Here is a 10567-nt window from a genome sequence, read left to right as displayed (position 1 = left end):
CCATAGGGGAAAGTGAGCGGCGACGTGGTGAGGGCGAGCTACGTGTGTCGTAGCCACGTCGATTCCCAGAGGAGGGGTCCAACCTTGAGTGGAAGGAGAGCGGGTGCGGTGGCTCAGGACGTACGTACTCTTGATTTTCTTCGCCCACATCAGTACGGAAGACGACGACAGAATTGAGGACATAGCCAGGTAGACAACGATAGTAGCAGATAGGCCTGTTGTCCGGGGTGCGCCAAGGATTAGGGGAGGGTGGTGTGGGACGGCGAAACAGTGGCGGGTTCGGGCGGACAGGCTGCCGCGCAGCATAGACGGTATTTTCTCGTCGACCAGAATCCGTGCCGAGTGGCATTGCTGCTGACTGCCTGCGCGTGACTTCAGCATAGGGCAGAGGAGCGGAATCAGGCGGATACTGGTAGGAGGTTGGCATCGCCTCAGAAATTTACTTCTCTATGACTTCCTTTAGCGTTGGAGCAAGCGTGTTTACGCGTTTAGATGCGCTCAGTGTTTTACAATAATGCACAGGGACAGGCAAAGGCCGATCGCAGGGAGCACTAACAACAAAACTCCGTCTTCTTCGTTTTCTGCTGGCGCCCTGAAAATTCTGGCATAATACGTGCCAGAGGCCCCATCTGATTATGAAGCACGCTGTGGTAGGAGAGCGCGGGGCAATCTTCACCACCTGGGGTTGCTTAACGTGCTCCAAAATCTAAGTATAGAAGAGCTTGTTTGCATTACGGCCCCGCCGAAATGGAGCCGCCGAAGAAGGGGTAGAATCGGTGACCTCGAGCTTAGCAGTGCAACACAATATCCATTGGTCCATCGTATTCGTCGTTTGTATGGAAGATACATGACAACAGTTAAAAGCGGACACCAAACACGAAAGTTCATAAAACGAAAGGACGTTTGGATACACGTCATATATAAGGTTTGTTGTCCTCCTAATCTTGGAAATCACAAAACAAACAGTAATAAATAAATATACATAATAATTGAAGAACGCCATGCTATGAAAGAATGCATTCAGAGCATGTACAAATGCATATAGCTGAAGCTATTTGAGCCGTTGCACAGCGGAGGACAAAGGCGAGTCCCCTGGCTGACCTCACGGGAGTGGGGTTCGCAGCGTCGCCATCACTCGCGCAAGAGGCTAGGGTCACAGTCATGAGCCGTTTAGAGTCATGTTTAGTCATTGTTTAGAGTTTAGAGTCAGACATAATCGTTTAGAGTAATGAGCGACCATCACGCACGGTGTTGGTTAGCCAGTTTGAACAACCCTTGAGGACGCCTAGCACGGTGGAGTCTCTCCGAGAGCAAGAGTTCAACATCATCGTGATATAGAAGTACCGAAGAACTCCCGAAGAAAACGATGAGGGTGACTGCCTCTCCCCCGCTTCTATTGACCCGGCACTGCCAGAAGACGAGGACGATCAGTCCTTCAATGGACGATGAGTGCCGACGACTACACCGAAGAGCAATGAGGAGACCCTTACCTAAGAAACCTGGTAGAGTTCTTGTAAAGGAAGAAAAACTTTTTCCAAGCATATTTAGGCGTGTATTGTCTTCTTTTCTATTGTGAAGCGACGTCTCTGTAAGAAAAAAACTTTTTGCCAGTACGCTTCATCTACCTTCTCGTTGTACCTTCAGTATTGTGGCCACAGGTTCTACATGCCCTTCACGATGACCCAATGGCCGTGTATATTTCCTTTTTCCGGCACTCTCGACGACTCAGGAGCAGATCCATTGGCCACACCTAAAAGCGAACGTCTCCCATTACATCAAGACGTGCTGAGATGGCCAGCGACCCAAGACACCCCCAACAAGGCCAGCGGGATTGCTACAGCCAATCGAGCCTCCTTGCCGACCAACCGTTTCAGCAGCTTTCGATCGGCTTGTTGTGGCTGATCCCGCTGCGACATTGGGCGCCAGAAGTCCTCATTGCCTGCAGCTTCGAATAAGCTTATTCGGGCCACGGTGCAATGTAGCCAGTGTTATGACTTCAGTAGACAACGTAGTGTTTGTCACGCGCAAGAGGGGAACCCGAAAACCATGCTTGGAACATAGTCGGAGGGAACTTCCCACCCTTTGCTGGGTGCTGCTAATTTTTCCGTAGCAAGCTTTCCTCGTCAGGGAAGCGCCCCAAAGGCAAGAAAGAGTTGCCTCTCCGGGAGAGGCAGAGACGACGCGAAGGGCTCATGGACGTTTTCTGAAAAGAAGGTGTTACGAACTGGTGGTTTTCTTATTCTTCTATCACGTCATATGGTGAGAAGCAGGGGAGTAAGCCAGTTCTGAGTGAAAAATCTCCTCTCCTATTTCCGCTGCCAGAGCATCTCTCCGCCTTTGCGCCCGCTAGAATTTTGTGGTGTCGCCGGTACCACATTCCGTCTGCGACCATACTGCTTGTGCTTCTTGATTGGCTGTCGACCTGATGGCTTGTGAACTGTGTGTGATTGACTACCGCCAAGAGCGGAGTGTCTGAACTGGGGTGGTATAATAATGGTGCGGAGAGAAAAACAGCTACTTTGGGCCACGTAAACGAGGCTGATCCATACGCTCGTTGCTCAAAACTTCACCATTTTCCCGTTTTGTCTACTCAACGACTTAAATAAGTTTTGTTGTTCCCGACTCGGCAATGAGCACGCAGAGAACTACGAGAACGTGTTCTGAGAAAGTGCAGACTTAGCGCGGGAGCGTGTAAACAAAGATTCAGGGACGCAAGAAGAATTGAGGGACGAGTGCTATCCCAAGTTTGTGTACACATTAGGAGTAAACTTAACCGAATGGTTCAAATGCAGATTCCTGCATTGACAGGGGCGCTTGTGAGTTTACACTAATAAGCACATACTTTCTATAAAATTGAAAATGCTACTTCACAACTGATTGTTCTATTCCCATCAAAATTATTGTCATTTGGTCTGGCGAGGAACCTCCCTAACGAATCTACGAAAATTACACGTTGGGGAGAAAAGAATGCTCAGAATAATATACATTGTAGCATATGACCACCCAGCTAAACTTCTCTTTACGAAAAACAACATAATGCCAATTCATGATCTGTACGCACACCGCCTAATTTCTCAATACATTACCGAGCTCAAAAGAAATGTCTCGTTCATTGCACAACTGGCATCACTGCACAAAAGAAATATCACGTACGCAACCAGAATCACCGATATTTGGCACGTACGTTCATTCAGAGCAGGTTACGGCCAACATACGCTCAGAAACATTATTCCGTGTTTCTTAAACCAGTGACAAAATTATAATTTATATCATCAACGCATTCGGAAAAAAGATTTGCGTCATTTTGTTTCAGTTATACGCGTAAGGGTAGCACTTTTTGTTTGAAATGTGCGACATGATAATGCGCACGCCGCTTTGTTTTTTGGAATTGTACATTTGTGTATAAATTGTCGTTTGTTTGTGCATTCTGATATTCCCTTTTGTCTGCTCATATGCTTGCACTGCTAGCATTCTTTTTTCGAAAATTATGTATTTGTATCGTGGAGGCGAGAGCCTGTCACGCTAGAAATCTAGCTTTTTCTTTATGCCTCCCAACTCCATGGGATGGAAAATAAAATCACCACCACCAGACCACCGCCGCCGCCATCATCATCATCATCATCGTCGTCGTCGTCGTCGTCATCGTCATCGTCATTATTATTATTATTATTATTATTATTATTATTATTATTATTATTATTATTATTATTATTATTATTATTGTGCTATCTTCGGGATCGGCCAACGTATGGGGAGTGCTTAATGCCTGCTGCATCCCCCTCGCTGGTCGGCCGAGCATTGAACCATCTTCGGGATCGGCTCACGTATGGGGAATGGTTAACGCCTGCTTCACTTCCGCCGCGGGTCGGGCCGCTATTGCACTATCTTCATGACGGGACCACGTAAAAGGAGTTCTTACGCTTGCCTCACCTCCACCGCTGGTCGGCACAGCATTGCACCATCTTCGGGTTCGGACCACGTCCAGGGAGTGCGTAACGCCTGCTTCACGTCCGCTGCGGGCCGGGCTAGTATTGCAGTACCTTCTGGATCGGACCGCGTAAAGCGAGTTCTTACGCGTGCTTCACCTCTGCCGTGGGTCAGGCCAGCATTGCACCATCTTCGGGATCGGCTCACGTATGGGGGTGCTTAACGCATGCTTCAGCCCTGCTGCGATTTGGGCGGGATTGACCAACGTATGGGGAGTTCTTAACGCCTGCTTCGCCTCCGCCACGTGTCGGGCCGCTATTTCACTATCTTCGAGATCGGACCACGTAAAGGGCGTGCTTACACGTGATTCACCTCCGCCGCGGGTCGGCCCAGCATTGAACCATCTTCTCGATCCGCCCACACATGGGGAGTGCTTAACGCCTACTTCACCTCCGCCGTGGGTCGGCCCGGCATTGCCCTGTCTCTGGCATTGGCCCGCGTATGGGTATTTTTTTGCTTACGACGCGAAAATTTCCTTAGAGGGTAGAGGTATACAACTTCGCTGTAAAATAAAGATGCGCAGCGCGTGCTCGAGTCAGAAGCTCGTCATGCGCAGTATTGTCCAGGAAGCCGGCCACTTTGACCACCGCAGCCACTGCTCCGCTCACCGCCTACGCTCTTCTGAGCAAATAAATGTAGGGACGATGGCACGGCTCTAGGGCCGCCATCAGGTCCTACTACAATAGGGCCTACGATTCCAGAGCCCGCGCGAGTAACCATTCTGTGAAGCGCTTTTCGAGCCCTCGAGTTGAGAGAAAGTAAAGAAAGGTCCCTCCAGGTAAAAATGAAAGATGGGACTACACTGAACCGAGTTTAAAAGTGACGAGCGCATAAAAGGCAAAGAACAATTTTGTGTCTAGGAAGCCGCTAATTTACTACAAGTGCAAGGAGCCGGGTCACAAAGCAGTAAACTGCACAAAGGAAAGTGTTGCGTTTCCGTATGTCAATAAGCGCGAAGAGAACATCAAGTTGTTAGAACTTTACATTAACGACCGGGTAGAAAAGGGGAAGCCATGCAGAGATTGTGCGGCTCGGCGGCAACAATGGATCTTGGTTATCCGTCGTATGTGTCACTGTGCGACTAATGAGGCCAATGTGCATGGATGCGCCATGTGGGGGAAGAACAGAACGTGTGCTTTCTAATCGTGACAGTGGTCATCGAGGGTCCTTTCGGTAACCTAACAACCTATGCTACTGTTTCAGGAAAGCTCTCTAAATTCTATCCGCAGTTATTCTCAAACAGACCATACATGTAATTGCGAGAGAGGTGTATTATATTCAGTGACCTGGTTGTACAAGCATTAACGCTTTCAAAGGCGCGGGAATGGGGAACTCAACTCGCTTCAGAGGATTTGGAAGGAAACACTGCGAAGGAAACACTCGTTTTGACTGTGGCGGAAACGGACAAACGCAGTGCAAATCACCGCGATTACGAGACATTCGATACCGGCGAACCCGAGAATCAGTCTCGCGAACCCCAGAACGAGGATATCCTTGAAAATGAGCTGCCAGAGTCAAGCAGTATCACTACGCTCCTATGTGAGAATAGAGAAGAGTTTGCATCTGAGCATGTGGGGGACCCCATCATTCAGGACATCAGAGAGCGCCAGAGAACGAGTACCCCATCAAAGAAGAACGTTTCTTTCCAGCTGAGAAGCGATGAGTTGTGTATGTTACACAAGGATAAGCGTGGAATAGAGCGAGATCAAATAGTCGTTTGTCAGAATTACCGCGCAGACTTTTTGCGGATTTCCCATTGCAGTGCGTGGTAGTGTTGTCTTGAAACCAGGAAAACAATATCATGGCTGTTACTAGATTGTTATTAACCTAGATCTTTTAAACACGTGGAGAAATCTGCGTGGTCATACAACACATGCCAGCGGGTCAGAAAATCGCAGGATAATTGGAAAACTGATGGTGTTAGTACTTATTATTACCGAGCTGTTTCAGCGGTTAATGATAGGTGTAGTTGTGCCACTCCCTATGACAGCGACAGGGGACCGGTACAGTCTAACAATACTATGCCCAGCCACGGAGACTCCAGTGCTGCTTACACTGCGCGAGGTGTCGTCGGAGAGTGTTGCTGATTCGCTGTTGTTGATCTTTTTCCGAGCAGGATTCCCTTCCACTATACAAACTGATCAAGGCAGCGCGTTCACAAGTGTCCTCACTACATCATTTCTAGAACTATGCGGCATAAAAATAGAGCACAGCTCAAATAATCATCGACAGAGCAACAGCGTAGATAGGTGGCATTCGGTTCTTATGCGCGTCCTGAGAGGACTGTCTTATGAAAATATACGCGACTGGAACGCATGCTTACCAACAGCACTTCTCGCTTTGCGGTAGGTACTGCCTGAATGAACGGGTTTCTGCCTCACGAAGTTGGTTTCGGGAAGGTCACCGCGCTCACCTTTGCGAATGGTGCGGGAAACGTGGAAAGGGCGCGGAGAAGACCCTACCATGGTGGAGTGTGTTTTGAATCTGCTGGAGCTTCTGCAAATTGCTAAAGAACTTGTGGAGGCCCGCATGAAGTCAGCTAAGACTTGATCGAAAGTCTACTGTGGTAGAACCAAATGCCACAGTCCGTTCCTTAACGGTGACTAGGTAACGTTAATAGGAACCTCAGGACAAAAGAGGCTCGATGGGCCGTGGGAAGGGCCCGCTGAAGTGGTTGCAAAACTCTCTGGCACTAAGTACTTGGTGAAAATCCCAGGGAAACGTAAAGTTGGGCTCATTTATCATTGCGACCCAATTAAACCTTACCTGCAGAGAGAGGCTATGGTGAATGTAACTCTGAACCTTCCTGAAAAAATGGAGCAGAACCTGTTTATCTTAGTGGAGGTAGAAGTAGCGCTGTAGAACTCCTGAAGAGGTCTGCACAGAGAGAGGAACTGAAAAAATCCCAGTTGTCTGACCTTGGCGAAATTATAGAAGTGTTTGGTGAATGCTTCGTCAACAGACTGGATCGAATTGATTTCACTGAGCACGATATTGAGCTTACGTCCGAGAAGCCAATGCAATCTAAGTGATATCAATTCTCTTCCAGGCAGAGAAAAACCCTTGACGGGGAAGAGAAGCACATGTTCGAATTAGGAGTAATTAAGACTTCCGAGAGCGAATGCGCTTCACCTATTATCTTGGTGGCAGCTCTGGGTAAAGACCCAAGAAGCGTAGTAGACTATCGGAAACTAAATGCTCTAACCAAGGATCAAGTGTATTCAATTGCATATATTGAAGAGCGGGTGCAACAGGTGAGTCGAGCAGCCTATGTGACTACGATAGGTCTTACTCGAGGGTACTGGCAAGTACAGCTCACTGAGCGAGCCAGCACATACGTGTCATTCGTCCCACCAACAGGCCGCTACAAAGTGAAAATGATATGCTTCCGACTCAAAAATGCGCCCTTTTGTTAGTCACGCATAATAGAGAGGGTTCTAAACGCACGAGAAGTATTTGCCGTGCCCTACATAGATGACATCGCATATTCTTTCTTATTCATGTGCAAACCACATGGTGCAACTTAGAGCAGTGGTCAGCCATTTGCGTAAGGCTGGGCTCACCGTAAGGGCCCAGAAGTGTACTGCAAGGGCGGTCATAAGATACTTAGGTCAACACATAGTCAAGGTAGTAGGAAACGTATTGATGTTAAAATATAAGCGGTATCAGACTGTCCTCCACCAAAAACTAAGACTGACTTTCGCGCATTATTCGGGATCGCTGGTTATTATAATCATTATATCCGGGATTCAACTTTGGCAAACCCTCTGAAGGATGCTCTCCGCGGGAAAGAACCGACAAACGTAGTCCGGGATGAAAAGGAGGAAGCTGCCTTCTTTAACCTGAAAGCTGTATTTATTAGTCGTACAGTATTGCAAGCTCCCGGTTGTCATCGAAAATTCGTGGTCGAGTGTGATGCGACTGAGCGAGGACTAGGTGCCGTTCTTTGCCAGAGGGATCACGACGGTAACGAACATGCCGTGCTCAATCTGAGCAGAAAACCAAGCTCACGTGAGATGGGATATTGCGATCTCACGTGCTTGTATTGTGTAGTCCATTCATAATTTGCAATGATATCTCGGGGGCGCCGAATATACCCTAGAGACGGACCATTGCGACTTAGCCGAGCTGCAAACCGCGACATTAAAGAACAGTCGCCTCTTGAGGTGGAGCCTCATTTAATCAGATCTGGGACGGGCGTCCACTCCCTCCCGATTGGAAGACCTCCTTGGTCACTTTCATCGCTAAGCCAGGCAAGACGGTAAATACCGACAACTTAAGGCCCATCTCACTGACTTCGTGTGCGGGCAAACTTATGGAGAAGATGGTTCGGGATCGCCTCTCTCCGTAGATGGAGGCTAAGGGCCTCTTTGCAGACACTATGTTTGGTTTCCGCCCGCATATGTCTGCACAGGGCATCCTCCTCCAACTACATCGCGACATAATACGACCCACGGCCATGTGCCAGAACGACAAGGCCATCCTTGCCCTCGATCTTAAGGGGGCCTTTGACAACGTTCGTCACGGCAGCATCCTGGCAAACCTGAGCACCACGGATTGCGGGCACAAGGCATTCGCCTACGTCAGAGATTTCCTCTCGAAGCGTCAGGCCCTCCTTAAGATCGAGGATGAGGAATATGGCCCATACACCATGGGCACACGGGGCACTCCCCAAGGAGCGGTCTTGTCGCCACTCCTTTTCAACATCGCCATGATGCAGCTCCCACAACAATTGGCCCGGGTGGAAGGCATCCAACACGCACTTTACGCGGATGACATAACAATTTCGACTACCGCAGGGAGCGTTGGGGAAATGGAGGACCACCTCCAGCGGGCCGCCTCCATCGTCGATAGCTATGCTATCCACTGTGGTCTCCAATGCGCTCCTGCGAAATCGGAACTTCTTCACATTAAAAGCAATCCCAAAGACAACACGAGTTTGCGTCTCTTTCTGATGGGAGGTCCTATTAGAGAGGTCGAGGAGATCCGGATCCTGGGTCTTTTCATCCATCACAGACTCAGCCCGAAATCCACTATCGACAAACTCAAACGCATAGGCGAACAGGTCGGACGTATGATCCACCGCGTTTCCAACAAACGCGGCGGGTTGCGGGGCAGGGACGCGCTTCGGCTCGCCCATGCCTTCGTAACCAGCAGGATCCTATACTCCGTACCCTACCTTCGAACTACAAAGAAACATGATGAACGCATCGACGCCATCATAAGGAAGGTTACAAAGCGAGCTTTGGACCTCCCGGTGGCTACCTGCAACACTAAGTTGTTGGCTCTAGGTGTGCTTAACTCCTACCAGGAGTTGAAGGAGGCCCACCTTGTGAACCAATACACGCGACTCTCGCAGACGGTGTCCGGGCGCCACTTGCTAGACCGCTTGCACATACAACACGAGTGCATTCCAGAGGAGACATGCAGGCTTCCGGAGCTCTGGCGTCACAAGCTCTGGGTCCCTCCACTCCCGCGCAACATGGACACGCAGACACATGAAGGCAGACGAAAGGCGCGCGCTCGGGCTCTCGAACACCAATATTGATTAAAGCAGGGTGTATACTACGGTGATGTGGCAGGGCCATCGCCCACTGGATTCTACACGGCTGCCGTTGTTCACCAGGACCAATGAGTTAACGGACTAGCACTTGCCGCCTCGGACCCGAATTCGAAGGTAATCATCACAGATTCGCGCAGAGCCTGTGAGCACTACCTGGCGGGCGAGGTATCACCTTTAGCCTACCGCATTTTACAGCGAGCCGTGAGGGAATCGCACCCCTCACCCAAACGCATTATTTGGACTCCGGGCCACCAGGGCCTTAGAGGTAGCGAGGCTGCGGACGCGGCCGCCCGAGTGCTTACCCACCAGGCACCTCAACCAGACTCTTCTGGCTCAGAGATTAGACAACCGCTTCTGCGGTTCAGGGAAATTCTGACAGACTATTGCGAACGTCATCGGCTTTTCCCGGTCCCTGCCAAGGGCCTGAGTAAGGCCGATGAACGAACACTGTGGCGCCTGCAGACAAACACCCTGTTGTGTCCCGCAATAGCAAAACATTTTGACCCAAAAGTTGATGGGCGATGCCCTCACTGTGGGGAAGTCTCCCATAACTTTCACATGGTGTGGGCATGTCAGATGAATCCGTCCCTTCCCCCCAACCCTTCCCCCACTAGAAAGGCATGGGAGGCAGCCCTACTGAATTGCTCGGCGCTGGAGTCCCAAAGGGCTCTAGTCCAACGGGCGCGGGTAGCAGCTTCGTCCAGTGGGGTCCCGGACTAAGGACTCCACCTATGTAAAGGGCCATGTTTGGCCTGCAAACTCTCAATCCGTTGAATAAACGTTTTTCATCATAATCATCATCATTTTACAGCAATATCATTTTGACGCAGAGTGGAAGAACAGCAAACTGATTGGAGATGCTTGTGCTCTTAGAGCCTCTTTCTAAGTGGTCCAGCGTTGCTTTTCGCCATTAAGAAAAATTTCTACTTGAGTTTTTGTTGGTGAGATTGCGCGTGCAGAAGCGTAATGAAGCAAGTCTGGTTCATCAGCAAAAGCGAGGCCAGAGAGTTTTGAGTG

At 49.6% G+C, this 10567-nt stretch overlaps 1 pseudogene; it reads left to right on the top strand.

Moving 5' to 3' along the window:
- The first annotated feature begins 8338 nt into the window (after positions 1 to 8338).
- On the top strand, positions 8339 to 10270 carry LOC140216511 (uncharacterized; annotated as a pseudogene).
- The last annotated feature ends 297 nt before the right edge of the window (positions 10271 to 10567 follow it).

The sequence above is a fragment of the Dermacentor andersoni genome, chromosome 3 (assembly GCF_023375885.2).
Source record: "Dermacentor andersoni chromosome 3, qqDerAnde1_hic_scaffold, whole genome shotgun sequence".
Taxonomy (NCBI): domain Eukaryota; kingdom Metazoa; phylum Arthropoda; class Arachnida; order Ixodida; family Ixodidae; genus Dermacentor; species Dermacentor andersoni.
This window is presented reverse-complemented; position numbering and strand designations above follow the sequence as displayed.